This window comes from Stigmatopora argus, chromosome 9 (assembly GCF_051989625.1).
Source record: "Stigmatopora argus isolate UIUO_Sarg chromosome 9, RoL_Sarg_1.0, whole genome shotgun sequence".
Lineage (NCBI taxonomy): Eukaryota > Metazoa > Chordata > Actinopteri > Syngnathiformes > Syngnathidae > Stigmatopora > Stigmatopora argus.
The window spans coordinates 6,009,621-6,029,912 of record NC_135395.1 but is presented as its reverse complement, the minus strand read 5'-3'; the positions used below and the strand labels follow the sequence as shown (position 1 = coordinate 6,029,912).

Below are 20,292 nucleotides of genomic sequence, written 5' to 3'. Positions count from 1 at the left end.
TGCAAGTTTTCCCATAGCCTGGGTTTACTGTGTACTCCAGCTTACTCTGACATCTAAAACACATGCAAGGTAAGGTGGTTGGACACTCCAAATGTCTAAATTGTTCCTGGGGAGCCCGCAAACTCCTCAAAGGGAGGACCCCCCTGGAATCGAACCCTCGACCGCTAAACTGTGCAGCTAACGCGCTAACCCAGGGGTCGGGAAACTTTTTGACAGGGAGAGCCATAAACAATTAATATTTTCTAATGTTTTTTCTTGAGAGCCATTCTCGGAATTGAAAAGGAAAAATATATGAAAGTGTAATTTTTATTTTTTTTGTCATTTCATCACTTTTAACGTACAAAAGGTCTCAGATTTCTTTTGACAACATTGTTATGTGGTGGCTTACAAAATCAGTATCAATGATATCATGCATGCAGAAGAGTAATAAAAAACTAAATTATGATTAAAATAGGGGTACAGGTAGTGTCGACGCAGCAGTGACGCTCTTGTTAGTGCGTTCGGGACTCAGCTCTCTCACCAATGATTTCCATATTTTACCTCACAGGTTACTGGAGATATGTACCCATGGAAAGAGCCACATATGGCTCCCGAGCCATAGGTTCCCTACCCCTGCGCTAACCACTCGTACACCGGGCCCTAAGAATTGTTACAATGAGTATTAAAAAATGCAAAAGGGAAGGGGGCGATATTAAAAAAACAACAACCACCAAATACGCGAATGTTTTTTTGGACATTATAGAGTAACTTTCATAAAATTTAAAACGCTTTGCAATGTTTATTCAATGATAATAAAACTAAGTCAATAAAAGAGATATTTATAGAACGTTTTATGAGGTCATAAAATGCGAGAAAATGGCCAGAGATGGTACATTGTTTCCTTTTGAACATCCTTAGCAACCTTTCTATATTTTAACCACAGACAGCTAAAAGTGTCAGTTTGGCTTGTGCCATAAAATCTCACGCCGTTTCTTCTTCATAACCCAATTTCACTCCCTAAAATGCCAAATCTGAACCGCAGATTTATTTGATGGTCTATTGTTCATTTCTTTGAAAGGTACCCAAAATGTAAAAGTATACAGAATAGGAAAAGCACAAATAGTCCTCCTCAAACTAAGCTCCTCTTCTTTTCTGAAAATGTGGCTTTCATGTTCTTTTTATGGAATAATTAGGAGGAGAAAAGAGGAAGCGGCAAAATTCCACAGAATTCCCGCTCAAATTAGAAATAGGGGCCGTGTCTGAAAAGCCGAGTGGGTGCGGGGGTAGCGTTTGAACATCCGAGTGCAGAAGTGACACTCAACAGCCGCTAAACAGAAACTCTTTATTCCCAGTTATCCTTTTCTCTCTCTTTTCTCCAACGCTATTTCAATGCCGGGAAAAAAGGAAGGCGTTGTTAGGAGAAACTGGCATGCTATTTTCCCGCCTCGTATCTTTTAATTCCCATTCGTTGAGTTGTCAGCAACTGCCTGACAGCAATGTGAAGGCGAGATCGTCGTCAATGACGGGGGCGCGACAAGAATGAAAGAAGCGATTTGGATGGCGATGGTGACAGGAGACTAAAATTGGAGAAGCCTCAGAAAGGGCAACGAAGAGCTACCAAATAATCTACAAAAACATGACCCAGTGGGAAAGGATTTTAATCATCAGTCAGATTTCCCAAAATATGAACAATCCAGTGTATTAACTGTTTGTTTAAAATCTAATATTTTGATTCTTAAGCTATATAAAAAGTAGCTCGTAAAAGCACATTTGATTAGAAAAAAAACATCATTACGGTCTTACCTTTCCTTATCATCAAAGCCCATGCACGAATTCTTCTGAACAAACGCATGTGAAAATCATCCTTTCGTGCCCAGAGTTTTGAAATTCTATCTGAGGTTTATTACTCGCTCTTTCAGGCAAATCAGGACAAGGGAAGAAAGTCGTTCTTGGTCAGCCCTTCCAAGTTCCAGTTCTTCTATGTTTTAAGTCTTTTTTTGCACTGAAAACAACCTGTTCACTGACACTGTATTCGCTGGAACCATGAGGACAAGCATGATCAATTTTCTCGCCTCACCCCAATCACTTAATCGACCGGCAATCCGTGCAAATAATTAGCTTCCCATAGCTGGAAGCCAGAGAAGTGTTAGGCTCGCTAATGCTTCTTCGACACCAATTCTAAGGCAAATCCAACATTTTGGGTCGAATATTGGTTTGTTCAATATCTAAATCAGGGGTGGCCTCAAGAGGCCCTATCCGGTTTGTTTTCTATATCTCCCTTCCCCAACACACATGGATCAAATAATCTGGATTGGTATGAAGCTTCTGGAGAGCTTGCTGATGAGTTGATCATTTGATTCAGGTGTGGTAGAGGAGGGAGATATGAAAAACAGACTGGATAGGGGCTCTCGAGGACCGGACTTGGCCACCCATGATCTAAATCACATGTGTCAAACCGATTCCGCTGAGGGCCGCAGTGGGTCCTGGTCTTTGTTCCAACCGATCCAGTGCCGACATTTTAACCAATCAGGTGTCTTCTAAAACAAGTAGCACCTGAATTTAATTAACTGATTACACTTGCAAAAGGTATCCTCTTGTTGAGTTGGAATGAAAACCTGCACCCACTGTGGCCCTTTGAGGACCGGTTTGACACCCCTGATCTAAATCATTCGAAAAGCAAGGTTTACTTTTTGGACTCTAAGCAAAGTCTGGGAGCATCTGACTTAGAAAAACATACTTTTTCATTGGAATAAAGCAGACCTGGGCAATTCGGTCCTCGAGGGCTGCTGTGGGTGCAGGTTTTTGTTCCAACCGATCCAGCACAGACAGTTTAACTAATTAGATTTCTGCTGAAACAAGAAGCACCTGACCACAATCCACTGATTGCACTTCTAAGATACCAGATTGGTGGAAAGGTTTCCTCCTATGGGTTGGAACAAAAACCTGAACCCACTGTGGCCCTTTGTGGAATTAATTGCCCTGGTCTGGAATAAAGTGTAATTGCACATTAACTCAGTGGATGGCAATGGCGAGCTCACTGTCAGGGTTCGTGCAGGGAGTGCAACATCGAAGAAGAACAAACGGTACAGAGCAGAATTAACCAGCGAGTCAGCATTACCCACTAACTGACTTTCGGGTTTTCCCTTTACGGGTCACTAAAGCAAAACAACATGGAAAAGCCCATTTCCAAATTTGGTCACATTACACCCCAATGACGCTAATAAGCAGTTCAAGTCCTAATCCTTTGCTTACCCGAGGTATAGCAAAGAACAGTAAAAAAAAACATAAGCAACAAAAAGAATTAATGTTTGATTTATTCTTAATTGTTGTTCAATACTCTTTTTCTTCTCTTTAATTTTAACAAAGATACAATCTTATGCAGCGGTTTACTTTGCGAAATGTTTGATTCTTCCTTTGGTTGGGCAAAACAGAAAATAAATGAAAAACATTGCACTAGACAACAAAATGCACATTATTTCATTCATTTTCCGAACTGATTAACCTCACAAAGGTCACAGTGGTTCTGGAGCCTATCCCAGCTAACTATAGGCACAAGGCTGAGTCGAAGGCCAGCAAATCACAGGCCAAAAAATCCCCACTGAAGAGGAAAATGACAAATTGCATCGCAGTCGCAACTTGGGGGAATTCCATTTTATCTGACACCAACAACAAACATTATACACGACTGTAATAACAAAAGAAAATGGAAAATAGGACAAATTTGCATCTTTTGACATAACATTAAAAGTTATTCATAGAAAACTATAACCTAAACCAGTGCTTCTCCAAGTGCAAGACAATCACTAGTATGGGGGCTCCCTCTAAAAGTACGCAAAATATTGACTAAATTACATCATTCATTCCCCGTGCATCCTCGCAAGTGTTGCGGGGTTGCAGGAGTTTGTCAGAGGATTTTGGCCGTAATGCACCCTAGACCCTAGAGTGGTCGCCAGTCAGCCATTGGAAACAAAGACAGACAGACAACCATTTGCACTCACAATCATACCACCGCCAATCGGGAATCAATAGTCAGGCATGTGTACCACAACTTCATTAGGTGGCTCATAATTACATTATGAACATATAAAAAACTCCTTAAAAAAGTTTTGGTTTGTCTTCCAGAAGTGTTAAAACAATAAAAGAGAGAAAATAACAAGGTCTAATTTCTTGTAACACGAACATTGTAAGATGTTATTTTTACCATAAACTTCTTGAGTAAATTTTGGAAAGCCTTGTTGGCATGGTAACAAGCAATTGTAACAATGGATTTCCGAGAATAAAATATTGTTTGACTGCAATAAAAGTAGGTCATGCCATGTTAAAATAGCAAAATTAAAAAGTCATTATTATGGAGATAACCCAGTGAAAGAGTGGTTAGCCTCACATTACTGATATGGAGGGTTCAATTCCCAGGGAGTTCCGACCTTGACACCTGTGTGTTTGCATGCATGTATGATAGGTTGAACAACTTTAGCTGCTCCCAGGTATGAGTGTGCCATGCGATTAGCTGGCAACCAAAACAGGGTGAACCCCCAAGCGCCTTTTGAAAGTTCCTCCCATGAAAAAGCTCACAATTAGATCTCATCTCATCTCATTTTCTGACCCGCTTTATCCTCAATACGGTCATGGCGCTGCAGCCTATCCCAGCTGACTTCGGGCCAGAGGCGGGTGACACCCTGAATTGATGGCCAGCCAATCGCAGGGCACGAGGAGACAAACAAACATTCACTCTCACACTCATACCTAGGAGCAATTTAGAGTGTCCAATCAGCCTACCATGCATGTCTATGGGATGTGGGAGGAAACCGGAGTGCCCGGAGAAAACACACGCAGGCCTGGGGAGAACATGCAAACTCCACACAGGTGGACCGACCTGGATTCGAGCCCAGGTCCCCCACTGTGAGGCCGACTCGCTAACCACTCATCCGCCGGGCCGACCCCTTACCATTAGATCTTGCCCAAAATTATATAAGTAATACATTCTTATTCGGATTTATGCAACTACCAATCTGGCGTGTCAGGTTGGTTAAAAAAAATACTCTTCAATCTAGCAAAAAAAATGTATATAGTACCACCTTGTTTGTGTTTTTGATCAAAATTTGTAATAATGGGCAACCTTTAAATTGTTTAACCAGATGTAAAGATTGTGCAGTTAAAAAATGGTGAGAATTTACATTTCATTTCATTTTTACAAACAAAGTCAACAATTTCTTACAGCTCATTGAAAGCCACTCTTAGCTGAAAATAACCATTCTTTGCTCATGTTCACAAATGTGACACAAAATCCCATTTATTAATGTCCTCATGTAGACGCATTAAAAGGATACTGCGTAAATCTTAACTTCCGTTGGCATTTTTTACATCACTAGATCGGGTTAACGCAGGAAGAGAAAATAAGGGCAACAGGGGAAAAGAATCCATCCCAGCATGCTGTGATTTCTTTCAACTATCAACCTCCCTGGTCAGCAAGTGACAGCGGTTATTGGATTGGATTGGATTGGATTGGATAACTTTATTCATCCCGTATTCGGGAAATTTCGTTGTTCCAGTGGCAAGAGGGTGAGGATGCAGGAATAGCAAAGGCATTTTAGACATGAATAGATAGGTAATAAGTAGGTCAAGAAATAAATACATGAATAAATATATAATTAAATAAGCGTGTTGCTTAGCACATATATACATACATACATACACATAAATGTAGATGCATGCATACGGTAGGTCTTAACACACAGCCATTTTTTTGTTAAAGAGCCTGACAGCTGATGGGAGGAAGGATCTGCGGAAGCGCTCCTTCCTGCAATGAGGGTGCCGCAGTCTATTGCTAAAGGAGCTTCGGAGGGACTCCACAGACTCATGCAGGGGGTGGGAGGTGCTGTCCATGATGGACATCATCCTGGTCAGCATCCTCCGCTCTCCCACTTCCTCCACAGAGTCCAAAGGACAGCCCAGAACAGAGCTGGCCCTCCTGACCAGCTTATTCAGCCTGTTCCTGTCCCTCTCCGTGCTCCCGCATCCCCAACAAAGCACTGCATAAAACACTGTAGATGCCACCACAGTGTCGTAGAAAGTTCTCAGCAGTTATTTCTGAACTCGAAACCAATTTGGCACTACGCTGACAGAAAGAATACCAGAACCTGCACCTGTGTGCCATATCCAGCATGATCCAACTCAAGACATTCTTTTTCATCTGCCATATTTCCAGCTTTCTCAGGGCATTTTAACATATTTATGTGAGGCCCACGAATGCTGTGTGAAGTGACAAATTTACCAAGAAGAAGAGTAGAGAAAAAAAATACTTAGATAATATTTGTAAATTGATAGTAGACCAAACAGAAAATGATGTTATACCCAGAATGAGCTTTTAGTAGTCTGCTAGCATGCCATCCATTCACATGCTATTTAGCTGTTGCCTTGTGGCTGTTCTGTCATTCTGTCATAACATGCTAGATTGCTAGCACGAGAAAGCTCACCAAAAAATTCCACCAACTGCAGCTACAATACATTTGCGTCACGATTACGAAAACAACTCAGGTCGATCTCTACTGGTTGATTTTGGGCTAAAATGTCTGCACCAATCAGACTGAGGAAATTACTACAATGGCTCTCACGAAAACGGCATCTGGGAATAACGTGTGTGACTTCCACAGAACTATGTTTGTTTTTTTTCGTTTTATTAAGAAGCAATTTTTTTTAATTATCATATGAGTTCGTCTTTTTTCCTGCAAGAGGATAATACAAGCTCGTGAATCAAGTTAATTTTTTATCGGTCAATGAAAACGAGCAGACTCAGCCGTCCTCATTGACAAGTACTGTATTTCGAAAGGAAACCGGAAGTTTTATTTTGTATGGTTGCCAAATTTCCTTTCCAGCAGGGGAATATTCGGCAGGTGGTGAAGTTTTTCAAATTGATTAGTATGCTTGAGAATACCTACGACGTCTTGAACACCGGCCATCTTTTTGTAACTCCAGGCGGTGAGAAATGATTGTCAATTCTGGTGAACGAAAATATGCATTCCCATATACATTTTCTTTGGTGAGATAACTATGAAAAAGTATGAGATAGCTGATTTGAGTGCAAATTCCACAAGATTGCCTTAATGCAGTATATTTCATTTTCTGATATGGTCCCCACATCATAACACCTTTAACAAAAAAGTAGGGGGCAAAAAAAATCTACTGAAAGGCTATGCTGATGTCAAATCCAAAGTAATAAGTCATCAACATTTATAAGACTCTTTCAGGCATGACAATGATTTTTTTAATCTCTATTATTTCCATTAATAATATTAATAATAGTGTAGAGTGGCGAACGCCTTGATTGGGGTTGATGAACATGAAGGCCATGATAGTTTTTTCATCAAAGGCCAAAGTCTTCCCTGCCTTTCTCTTGAAATGTGTTTGTGGAAACAAAGTTGAAACAGAAATATGCATTTTTTTCCCAGATGCTGGGAATGCATCTGCTGAGTAAAATGTTACATTAAAAAAGAAAACATCAAAAAATGAACTTGAGGCACCTTCTGATGATGAACATATAAAAGATAGTGGAGAGAGTAAACTTCATAACAACAGTATAACGAAGCCTCAGATATATAAATTCATACATACACACACACACATATATATGTATATGTATATATATATATGCATGTATATATATGTATATATATATATGTATATATGTATATATGTATATATGTATATATGTATATATGTATATATATGTATATATATATATATATATATGTATGTATATGTATTTATATATATATATATATATATATATATATGTATGTATATGTATATATATACATATATATCCTTTTTTTGCTTATTTTCTACTGCCTGACTGGACATTAAGAAGACAAAACTTGAATACATTTCCAGCATCAACCTTCACTTCTACTGTAAATGCATCTTAACAAGCAAGAAAAGACCACCATGATCCAACGCTATCCTTTGAAGGTCAAGGTTCAATAAATAAAAGAGTCATGTATGCAGCGGGCGCTGATTTTTGGCATAAAAATTTCAGGTGTGTAAGCAAAACAGAACAGTTTTGCTCCAACAGGAATACCCCAGAGACTGACTAGCTGCCACCACTGCAAGCTAAATACATCTGCTTGGCCCCAGGTCACCGTGTGTGTGTGTCATTTCTAGTCACGCTATGCTACCAAGCATCAATACCTCCCAAATCCCTGAGGAGTGGGTTAGGTGCTGTGACAGGGTTGTCAATTAAAGGTTGGCAAGCCAGTCCGCCCACACCGACATCACCTCACGATATCGAATCCAACTCAAATGAAATGTGGAATGAGACTGTCAGCAGCCAGAGTTGGTGAAAAGACATTTAGAGCTTTGTTTCCCCAACGTTCAAGTATTGACTTAAATGCCCACCTACTACCATGAGTTTTCTAAAAATAGCAGCACGCCCTAGTAGTACATCATCGAAAGGCCCCGTTAGTATTGTTTCCTAGTAACAGTATTCCTGAGACTACCTTGAGAAGGAATATAATTTCCAGTTAGATGACTTGGTGTCACTTCAGAAGGATATAAGAATAGCCACGGGTGGTGAAATAGATTTACTTTAAAAAGAAAGGAAATCCATAGTGTGCCACGACAAAGTTGCAGTGCTTGAGTTTGGGTTTGCATTTGATTTATTTAATAAGAGACACCACATATTAATGAACGTATTCATTATTAATGTTAATGAACATATATATATGTAAATATGTAAGATTGTAGCCGAGGGCTAATTTCCATCTTTAGTCCCTTGTGCCGGTTGAAAGCAAACGATGACATATACAGACACACACAAGTAGCTGAGTTTTAGACAGAGTTGTGATCATAATTTTGTTTGTGTAACAGGCAAATTTTGAGATGATTGGCGAAAAGGTTCAGAGACGGGAGTTCACGTATGGTAATTGGTATTGAGTTCCAGGTATGTGAGGCACGGACAGAGAAGATGCTTTGGCTGAATGCACACTTTTTGAAGGGAACTACACAGTCACCTTTAGAGCCACCCCTTGTTGATATGTTGAAATGCTAGCACCATCGCTAGCCGAGCTCTATAAGCATTTTAGGAGACAATACTTAAAACAAGGCTACGTTTACACCGTAGCGCAATTCTTATTTGTTTGCCCTTATCTGACAACATATCATATTTTTTTCACACAGTATAAACATTCCAATTCAAGATTAGGCCCTTGCGAAAACGACATTTTGCAGTGCAAACCGGTGGCCGAAAAACTATTACTTTTTTTGTGATTCAAACCCCGCTTGTCCTTTTGTAAATTGGGACAATCCTCACGGAAGTTGGTTGAATATGGGCCAAGTTGCTTTATTTGCAAAGTTCAGATTTCTGTAATGGGGAATTTTCAAAGTGGTGATCATAGATAGATTTCAAGGCTAATCATGTGACAGGTATTACAATTACATATTGCTATCCAAAGTGTGTTAAGACAAAGCTGCTAGCTGAATTTCTCAAGCACTTCTGGGATTTATTGCAGATGCCTTCGTGCTCTTCAAGAGAGGAAGTAAAGGTTGTGGATCTTATTTTTGGATTTTGCAATGTTTTTTTTAAGTTGAGCACTGTGAACACAGCAATGGTACATGTGACACTGTTTGGCTGCATTCAAATAACAAGGATGCAACATGGTGTGTTGATGATGTTCATTTGGTTTATAAAGAGATTTTTTTTATCCAGCCAATCTTCCTGTGTAATATATTTTTCTGTAAATATCAAATATCAAAACATGGACAGTTGCGACTTAAACAAAGGTGTGCTTTGTAGCGCAGAATTTAGAGTATTTCTCCCAATGTATGACAACTAAATTGGGCCTCATGTCCTTTAGTTTTTTTTTCCCCCAGGGTGTTTGTTTAAAGAATTGTCAGGATCAATTTTCATTCCATATTAAACTTCCATTGTTTTGGGGGGGCGGGGTTCGCTTGGGGAAATATGCTCCAGTAGCCATCTAGGCTGGATAATACCTACACGAAAAGGCTTTTGTGACAAAAAGCCCGCAGGCGCCTATCGTCCAAATAAGCACCCGTGTCACACAAGGCTGTCAACTTCAGCACTCTCACTGGTAACAGATTGCTGAGGGAATTTATTGTTTGCTCAATTTCAAAAGGGACACATAACTCCCATTGCCTCGTGATATATATAAAAGAAAGAAAAAGAACAACAACACGGGAGGTCGGAAAGTCAGCATGTGCTTCTGCCACTTGAATATGGAGGCTTTACATTAGATCAAGCTCCTCCAATCAGTCCTGAGGGGGCCTAGAGTAGGCCACCATGTAGTGTGTCCACATCACAGGTGATCCTTTGCAGTGGGAGCCAACTCATTACCTCAAGATGATGGAGACATTTGCTATGGCTGTTCATTTCAGTGGAGAAACCTGACTGATGTGTTCCAAGCGAAATCTAGATCTTGGAGGAATTTTATTGCAATAAAATTTCCTGATATGGCTGTAGTGATCAAGTACTCACAGTTTTGAGATGGAGGGTGGGTTCTGACCTCCCTGTGTGGTGTTTGCATGCTCTCCCCGTGCCTGCGTGGGTTTTTCCAGGTACCCTGGTTTCCTCCCACGTCCCAAAAACATATGTAAAATCTAAATCACCCGAAAAATGAACTCTTTCACATTGACTACGCGCTATAACCTTTGACTTTTGAATAAAGAACAGCAAATTGCAACAAAACTTGAAAGCACGACAGCCGTGACATCTTATTCTTTGGTTTTCAAGTGAGTCCTTGACTGAAGTCTCCCCAGCAGCATATACACAAACCTTGAAGGCACACGTAGTTCAAACAAATGCACGGAGCTTTTTATTTGCTGTGCTGTAGAGAAGGCAGAAAGATCAATGGCCTTTTTGTTGAAGCTATGCGACAGGGTGACGGCGCCGCCCGCGCATCCACGTCAAGCCGCCCCGCTTTTGTAATGGCCTCACACAGTATGCAGGGAATTGGAAAACATAAGCATTATCACCTGAAAATCTGTTTTTTCTAATCTCATCTCTCATTTTATGAACCGCTTTATCCTCATTAGGGTCGCGCGGGGGGGGGGGGGGGGGGGGGGGGAGTCTATCCCAGCAGAGGCAAGGGACATCCTGAACCGGTGGGCAGCCGATCGCAGGGCACAAGGAGATGGACAACCATGCACACTCACACCCATCACTAGGGGCAATTTAGAGTGTCCAACCAGCCTATCACACATGTTTTTGGAATGTGGGAGGAAATCAGAGTACCCGGAGAAAACCCACGCAGGCCCGGGGAGAACATGCTACTCCACACAGATGGACATGACCTGGATTTGAACCCAGGACCCCAGAGCTGTGAGGCTGACGCGCTCACCACTCGCTTCACCGAGCCGCCTCTTTTTTCTAATCACTTTGGTATTAACTAGATCATTAATGGTGTCACAGAATTCCTGTGGGTCATGGCATTCCTATACATATGTGTGTATATATATATATATATATATATATATATATATATATATATATATATATGTATGAGATAAGATATATCCAACGGAATTGTTTTTTCTTCTCCTCAACTCTGTATATTTGCTCAAATTGCTTTTTAAAATAACTGATACCGTAATTACAGTAGATTTGTGATTTTAAATATATCGGAGGTCACTTCTCTCTTGCCAATCATGCCATGCTGCTGTGTTTTCATGAATTAAAAAATAAATAAACAATCAATAAGTTGGCATATATATAAAAATGGTTCACATCTTTCCCCCAAGATGATGTACTTTTCCCCAAGCAGCTTGCACAACATGCCGTTGCTTCTTTAAGGACTGCACATACATTTACTCTAAAGTCAATTTCCAAGAGACATGATTTGCGTTTTCGCAATATTCCCATGAGGGATGACATACTCCACATCTTGCAGCAGCCTGTATGACTCGTTCCAGTCTTCTACTGTCCAATTCCTGCGCAATGACAAGACTTATGCATAAATGATTGTCACATTTCCTTGCCGTGGCCTTCGGTGACATGCCGCAAGAGGCATGCTTTATTTATGCATAAGCGATGTCCACATTTATCTAAGTGTTCTGCACTATACCATAAATCACTCACTTTCACTCTGCTGCGTCACATTACATGTGTTTGTAAAGTGGACTATATGCAAAATGGCAATCATTTGCTCTATGGCTCATGCATAAACGAACTTGGAAAATATCTTTTTCATCTAATCTATCTGTCTTGGAAAGGTTAATTTTAAACAGCTCAAGTAGAGAACATTCACGATCATTTTCTTGTGTGCTTAATGCATTTTTATTTTTTGCCTGTCATCATTTTGTCCCAAGAAAGGTATGGTGCGGGTGAAAAGAATAAGCGTACTGTTATCATCAGGACATTTTAGACATAAATAAATGGGTAATAAATAAATAATATATATATATATATATATATATATATATATATATACATATATATATATATATATATATATATATATATATATATATATATATATATATATATATATATGTGTGTATGTATACATGCATGCATGTATACATACGGTTGGTTGTTTTTTGGTATTGGTAATTTGGTCACTTTCTGTTGATTGTTTGGCATTTCTGGGTCACTTCCTGTTGATTTTAGGGAATGGACAAGTTAGGTGCTAATTTACGCTCAAAATTAGAATTAAGTTTAGTGTAAAGTTAGATTAAATGTATTTTTGAGTGTGTCTGCATCGTAATCCAAGTTCATTTAAATTTGTTTATGTTATGTTACGAGCGCGTTGCTGTGCAACGCTCCCCCCCCCCGTCCCTCTCTCTCTCCCCTCCGCGAAATCCATCCAATTTTAGTACTAATAAACACATTTCAGTACTATTAAACAACTAGTTATTTGTTACTTTGTTAATAGATGGCGAATTAGAAAAAATAAAAATGTTTTTCCAATCCAATATCCTGTTTTTGGTGGTTTTTTTCAGATGGTTGGAACGAATTAATTAGTTTTTAGTTCATTTCTATGGGAAACGTTCATTTGATTTACAAGTAAATCGGCATACAAGCTCAGTCCCGGAATGAATTAAGCTCGTATCTCGAGGTACCACTGTATTTAGAGGCACTCGAAAGTAGAGGTACCACTGTACTTGTTTCATGTGCTGTATACGCAGCATCCGACATTACTCGCAGGTATGCCTTGAGATCTGAGTTGAATCCACTTTGGAGGTTCTATTGTAGTTAAACTGCAAATGTGTAACCTCCGCATTCAATTGGCTGAATTGTCAGCGGTGTAAAGTGTACTTGAGCCAATTGACTTGATGAGAGCACTTAGCATGTCTCTGATCTGAAGCTCCGTCATAAAAATAACAGAAGCTTAATTAATTGGGAGAACAGGTATTTCTGCAAGCGGTGAGCAAGAGCGTGGATGGGTAATCCTTAGTCTCAGAAGAAACCTAATTTGTATGTGGCGATCAGGAAATGTTCCGAGGGCAAGCGGAGCCAGCATCTGTCTCGAAAGAAAGAAATGTCAGGTCCGGTTAATCTTAAATGAGCCCGCTGACATGGATGTAATTTTACACAATTAGCTCACATGCACATCCCATTAAAAAACGCTATACAATGCGGCGCCTTCCTCGCGCCATTGTTCTCTGCTCTCCATCACACCGTTGACCTGCGCCTCGCAAAACTGGTATGAATTCTTGTTTCCTCACATGAGAACATTGAGATGCAGCAAAAAAGCAGCAGGCTTTGCCTCCCACACTCGCACGCTGAGTAGTATGATGCACTACCTATTTACAATTCAATGTACAAACGCGCACGCAAGAAAAATAATAGTCGTGGATCTTGAGTTCTCACAAGCTGCATTGCTTTTTATCTTCTTGGGAGGGCTGGCAAAGCCATTTTTCTCACGAGCCACGTCGTCATTAATTACATTTGGAGGGCCGTTATGTCTGCGAACTAGGCTGCCACAATTAATCGACTAATGCAGTGCATTTCATTTATTTTTAAGATGGTAAATATATGTCAAGAAATGTTTTATTTGTTGATTAAAGAATAAAATTTGAGAACAGGAAATCTAAATTATTAAAAATGCTTTTTGCGACAAATATTTTAATTTATTTATCATTTGTTATTCATTTAAAAGAGACAGACAGTAAACATATTTTAAGAAATATATATATTTTTTAAATTAAAATACTATTTCATATTAATTCTTTAGATTTTTATGTGTTTTTTAATTTAAAATAATGTAAAAATACTGAAAATAAGAATAGTAGAAAGCAACGATTCTCTATATATCTATTCATTCCTTCATTCATCATTTTCTGAATCGCTTTTTCCCACAAGGGCTGCCAGGGGTGCTAGAGCCCATCCCAGGTAACTATGGGTACCAGGCGGGGGACACCCTGAATCAGTGATCAGCCATTTGCAGGGCACAAGGAGACAGACAACCATTCACATTCACACTCATACCTAGAGCCAATTTAGAGTGTTCAACGGGCCTACCCTGCCTGTTGAGTACTGCGAGAAAACCCACACAAGTCTGGAAGAACATGCAAATTCCACACAGTGAGGGCCGACCTGGGATCGAACCCTCGACCCAGATCTGTGAGGCCGACGCACTAACCACTCTTCCACCTCTCTATATACCTATCTATAATCTTTATTTGATGTTTAGCATGAAACATGACACAAACAAAATGGATTATTGCCCCTGCCATGACACGTTGACACCTGTGAGTTAAGGATGTTGAAGCAACAGATGTGAGGAATATGCTAAGTGAAAAGGGAAAAATACAGAGTGAGAAGATGCTGTGAGACCGCCACAAGCCAGCCGCACAGCCGCAAAAAGGATGGCCATGCAAGACTAAACGGGCGGAAAGTAGGTTGGAAGGTTTTGAATTAAGGAAGAGATGCGGCCGGAAAACAGTCAGAGGAGAAAAATGGATCCCGAGGGTGACTCTAAGGTACTGGTATACTTAGGGATGTTCAGAGTGGAGATATAAACTGAGCTCATGTAAAGCAGTAAGTGGTGCCTTGACTCATTAGTTGAATTTTGACCAAGCTGTTGACTCAAAGTTACTCGTACATTGAAGTACCGGTAGTATTGACCTCAGAATTCCTTAATCAGTTCGAGTCGGCATTTTCTGTGGGGGGGTTTGCAATAAAGACAAGTGGTATTATAAAGTTGTAAGCATGTGATTTAAAACTTTAACTCTGCACATAGTAATGCATTCAAAATGTATGGCTGAAACTAATATTTTTAAAAGTCTGAACTGCCGATCTCGGTTTTTATCGATTCTAATTTTTGCCAGCTTCTGGTAACCTTCTATAGAGCCACTGTGGAGAGCATCCTGGCATACTGCATTACAGTGTGGTACGCTGGAAGCACAGCAGCAGACAGAAAAGCCATGCAGAGAGTGATCAACACCGCCCAGAAGATCATCGGCTGCTCTCTGCCCTCACTGGTTGACATTGCCAGCCCTCGCTACCACAGCAGAGCCGGGAACATTGTTAGGGACCCATACCACCCTGGTCACAACCTGTTCCAGCTGCTGCCCTCTGGCAGACGCCACAGGTCTCACAAAGCACGGACAAATAGACTTAGGGACAGCTGTTTTCCCACAGCCATCAGGACTCTGAACTTGCATTAGCACGACGCACAATCCCTTCTGTGCAATAACTTCGGGGTGTGCAATAACAATGGGCAATATCTTAGATTGTGCAATATTTTAGAATTACCTTGCCTGGATGTGACTTTTTAAATTACTTATATATGTTTTTACTGGGTAAAACACACTTTGTGGAGTAGCACCACCAATTTCGTTATTTGCAGCTGTGTATAATGACAATAAAGGCTTTTGATTTGTTTTCATACATTCACCTGTAATATTCCAATCAATCTTTTTATTTTTATTTTAAAACATTACGTATGAACTAAGGTTATTTTAAGAACTGCACATGCACTAGTTTTCCAGAACATATTAGAAAATTGAAAACATAATAAATAAATAGGTTAGAACTTTATTTCATCCCATATTCGGGAAATTTCTTGGTTGCAGTAGCAAGACAGACACAAGACACATGATACATTGTAGACCTAGGTAAAAAACTGGAGCCACACACAGGAGGTCCACAAGGTGGGGACCTTCTGCAGACTGAGACTGAGGTTACCGCACAAACATGAAATGCAGTAGTATTCCACTTTTAAAATTTCAGGAAATTGATCAATTACTTTTCTGCAGTGAGAGAACTACTAATTATATAAAGCATCTATGTCTTTTTATGTAATTTTTTTGGAGGTTTAGATAAAACAAGAACAAAATGGAACGCGATAACGTGCCTTTTCATTGGTTATTCACTTGCTGCCCCTATCTACCACGATAAATCAGATAAGGAATTACCTGGTTCATAAACAATAAGCCACGAGAACCAAACACACCGTCGTTTGCGCATGTTGACTTGGGGTTTTCTCCCTTGCTGGCAAGAAATCTCCTGCGCAGCTAAAATATAGCATCAACTCTCCTCCAATGTCTGGCAGCCAGACGGCATTTTAGCAGGTTCCTTCGTGTGCGGTATCTGAGGCGAAGTAATGGCCCCTCGGATGACTGAGTGAGCCCTGCTAATCTCTTTGCGCTCAACAGCAGCCCGACAGAACGTCCTCGCCAATCTAGACACCTCCTGTTCTCACCTTTGTCGACCTTCCTTAAGCTTCATCCTCATCGGTCGTTTCCTTTTGTTGTTGTGAAACATATGCTCAGAAAAAAAATGGAGGCAGCCAGCTGGTATGTGTTACCAACAGTGAAACCATTAAACCTTCTTATTGCCTAAAGCGACATCAGTCGATCGCTTCCAGTTGAAATAAATAGAATGTTTTTCAATGGCAAGTAGGTAAGGTTACAAAGTTACTCACATGTTGCTTTGGAAATACAGGGACCCCTGTAGGTTTACGATTTTCTGGACCTACAAAATTTCAACTTTAGGACGCCTGTGCCTCGTCCGCCATTAAGACCGTTGCAATATAGTTTCTGCTTAGCTAGTGTATTATTCTGGTCTGTGTTTGAATATCCTTGCCTTTTTAGGCCTCCTTTTTTACATGATGGCTCCAAAGAAGAAAGCTTTTAGGTGAAATAAAATTTTAAAAAATACCATGAAAGCAATCTCTAACTCCGAAATCCCAGTTAGTTTGCCTCCAATCCGTCACAATTCACCAGTGCAAATGTCTCTCGTCCAGTCAACCTACCTATCAAAGTTAAATGCCTCAATCGTGGCAAAGTGCAGTTTTTCAGTCAAACAGACCATACGTTGCCAACAGTCAAAATCCAACAACTTCCAGTTCATGTAAAATAATGACAGTAAGGGGACAAATCGGGTTGCAAGTATGCATGTTGTTGCAATGTTAATGTAGTGAGAGCTGTATTTTCTGTCCTTAAACGAATCACGTGTCTGAGAGAGAGAGGGATGGGCTGACGAGTACCCTGTTTTGGTTTGTTTTTCAAGTTTTAGAGTTAGGTTCTGTATATGCAGTTGCAAAGTGAAATGCCTAGCCTAAAGTATTTTGATGTAGGAACGGAACTAGGTCGTAACTCAAGGACTCCCTGTAGATGTCTTACGTCTCTGTCTTCGCCTGACTGAGACCCAAATGTCGACTTTTCCACAGTTCAGTAGATGCCACCTGGAGCCAGAGCAGAGCTACAGACAATGTGCTTCGAAAAACAAGACCGCTTTGATAAAATATGACTCCCCGCAAACCTTCTGGCATCTCTGTTTGTTTGTCTGAATGCGTGGCACGCTCGGGTGGAGTAAATGCCTCCTTCGCATGACAAATAGAATGCTCGCCGACATGTGCGCAAACGCATGACCCCGAGTGGAGTTCCTAAAACCTCAACCCACAGACCATGAAGCGCGATAACCGTGTTTGATAGTTACCCAGTGGTGAAGACGTGACGGAAGGGACTGCAGGATCGGAGCCTCCCTGGAATCCAGCCAATGTGATGTGTGAAGGGGAGGTGGGGCGCGGGAGGCCTGGATGTGGAGGAATGGTGACGACTGGAGAAATCTCCTATCTGGCTTAAGGTGGCCAAACCTAAGAAAAAAAATTAACAGACTAAGAAAAAAACTATGAATCACACTTCATCCCATTGTTAGGCATGGCCTGCATCTAAACTCCAGGTTCAACTTGGATAAGTGTTTTTTTTCCTCCAAATTGACTGTTAATGTTCGCGAGAGGTGAGCGGAGGATGGATGAACTACGTGCAGAGAAGCAGGCGGACATACGGATATATCTATATCCATCTATATCTATATCTATTTATCTATATAGCTATTTATCTATATATCTATCAGTAGCGGGCTGTCAGGGCCTTCAAGGCCTTCTCTGCTGGCCTAAGAAATATCTGAATCATATTATATTTTGTCCATCAATACTTATTATTCCAAATGGTCTGTTAGCTTCCTTTCATTGCTTTTCCCCCTGGTTGCACTGCTTCCAGATGTGTGTTTTCATATTGAAGCATTTAACCAATCACATTTCAGCCATTATTTGTTGCCAGATCAGATCTGCCTCAAAGCCTTCACAATCAGTTCTGTGGGCTCTGCTGCATTAAACTAGACTGTTGCTTTTAACCAATCAGATTTCGAGTTGGCAACCCCACAATGCTTTTTCATATGCATTAGCATTTTGCTGGCTGGGATACGTCATTGCTTTCACCAACTATGATTGGCTAGTAGTCGGGCCAAAGCCATAGTGAGGCAGCCAGAGATCGCAAACTCCACCCACAATGGCCGACTCACAGCAAAAACAGAGGCAAAAACAAATGGATTCTGTTGCAGATTTGCTCACAAAGCTATTTTCCAGACGGACTTTTCCAGAAAAAAATGGACATCATTAAGAAAGGGTGGTCAACTCCGAAGCTAGCAAGCCTGTTACAGCCGGGAAAATGGTGTGTGTGTAGCACTTTCAGTGCGCTAACTTAGCTGCACAAGCAAATAGTATATTGTTGTGTTGATTAAAAGCCATTTTCAAAACGGACTATGCCGGAAATATGACAGGACAGGCTCGACTTTCATCATTAGCTTCGATGGCGATAGGAAAGAAGGAAGAAAGAAAGGAGGATGGATATTGTGTACAGTTAAAAAGAATTAAAATCCAAAGCCGACAAAAGAATATATATATATATATATATATATATATATATATATATATATATATATGCATATATAGCTGAGTGTTAAGACCTACCGTATGCATGCATGTACATTTATGTCTAAAAATGCCTTTCCTATTCCTGCATCCTCACCCTCTTGCTACTGTGACAACGAAATTTCCCGAATACGGGATGAATAAAGTTATCCTATCCAATATATATATATATATATATATATATATATATATATATATATATATATATATATATATATATATATATATATATATATACATATATATATATATATATATGCATATATATGCATATATATATATATACATATCTATATATACAAACAATGTAAGAGAATAGATAAATTGTGACATATTCAATATACGTAGTCAGCCCAAAAGAATAAACTGCCGTGACGTTCATGGTTTAGCAGCGCAGGGTGGAAAGAGCAAAGCGGCCATGCTAAACCTTGGCTTGACTTCAGGGCTGTTTATCGTCAGTAGAGAGCACTCTTTGACCTGGAAAATGAACATACAGGAAGGGCAGCGGGCCCTGGCAGGAGAAGCTATGTTCGGGGGAGAATGTCAATGAGAGCAGCCTTCTCTCTGATACTTCTACCCGATTTAAATGCAAAGCAAGAACATGGCGACCATTCGCTGCTAAAATGGATTGGACGTCCATCTCAGCCAATGGCAGCCGCTGAGTTAACATTCCACCATTCCTAAAAATAACTGACATCTTGACAGGACAATATTTATTCATTCAATCCTCTACCACTTATCTTCACAAGGCTCATGAGGGGTGATAAACGTCTATGCATACGCCTTATGAAAATCACAATGCTTAATTTGTGAATAATCCCAAGAGGTTATCTATGGGGGTGGTCTTCAGCGTAAATTAGCACCTAACTTGTCCATTCCCTAAAATCAACAGGAAGTGACCCAGAAATGCCAAACAATCAACAGAAAGTGACCAAATTACCAATACCAAAAAACAACCAACCGTATGTATACATGCATGCATGTATACATACACATATATATATATATATATATATATATATATATATATATATATAATTTATTTATTTATTACCCATTTATTTATGTCTAAAATGTCTTATCCTGTCTGTATTCTCACCCTCTTGCTACTAAGACAATGAAATTTCCCGAATACGGGATGAATAAA

At 40.0% G+C, this 20,292-nt stretch overlaps 1 protein-coding gene across 3 annotated transcripts in view; it reads right to left on the bottom strand.

Annotated features, from left to right (window-relative positions):
• Positions 1–20,292, bottom strand: part of drp2 (dystrophin related protein 2) — a 189,634-nt gene that overhangs the window by 115,961 nt on the left and 53,381 nt on the right. For 2 of the 3 annotated variants that reach the window (XM_077609084.1, XM_077609082.1), the window contains exon 2: positions 17,873–18,029. The exons of the other annotated variant lie outside the window; for it this stretch is intronic. The gene's annotated coding sequence lies outside the window, so the exon portion shown is untranslated. The remainder of the gene's footprint in view (positions 1–17,872; positions 18,030–20,292) is intronic. 3 annotated transcript variants of the gene reach the window in all.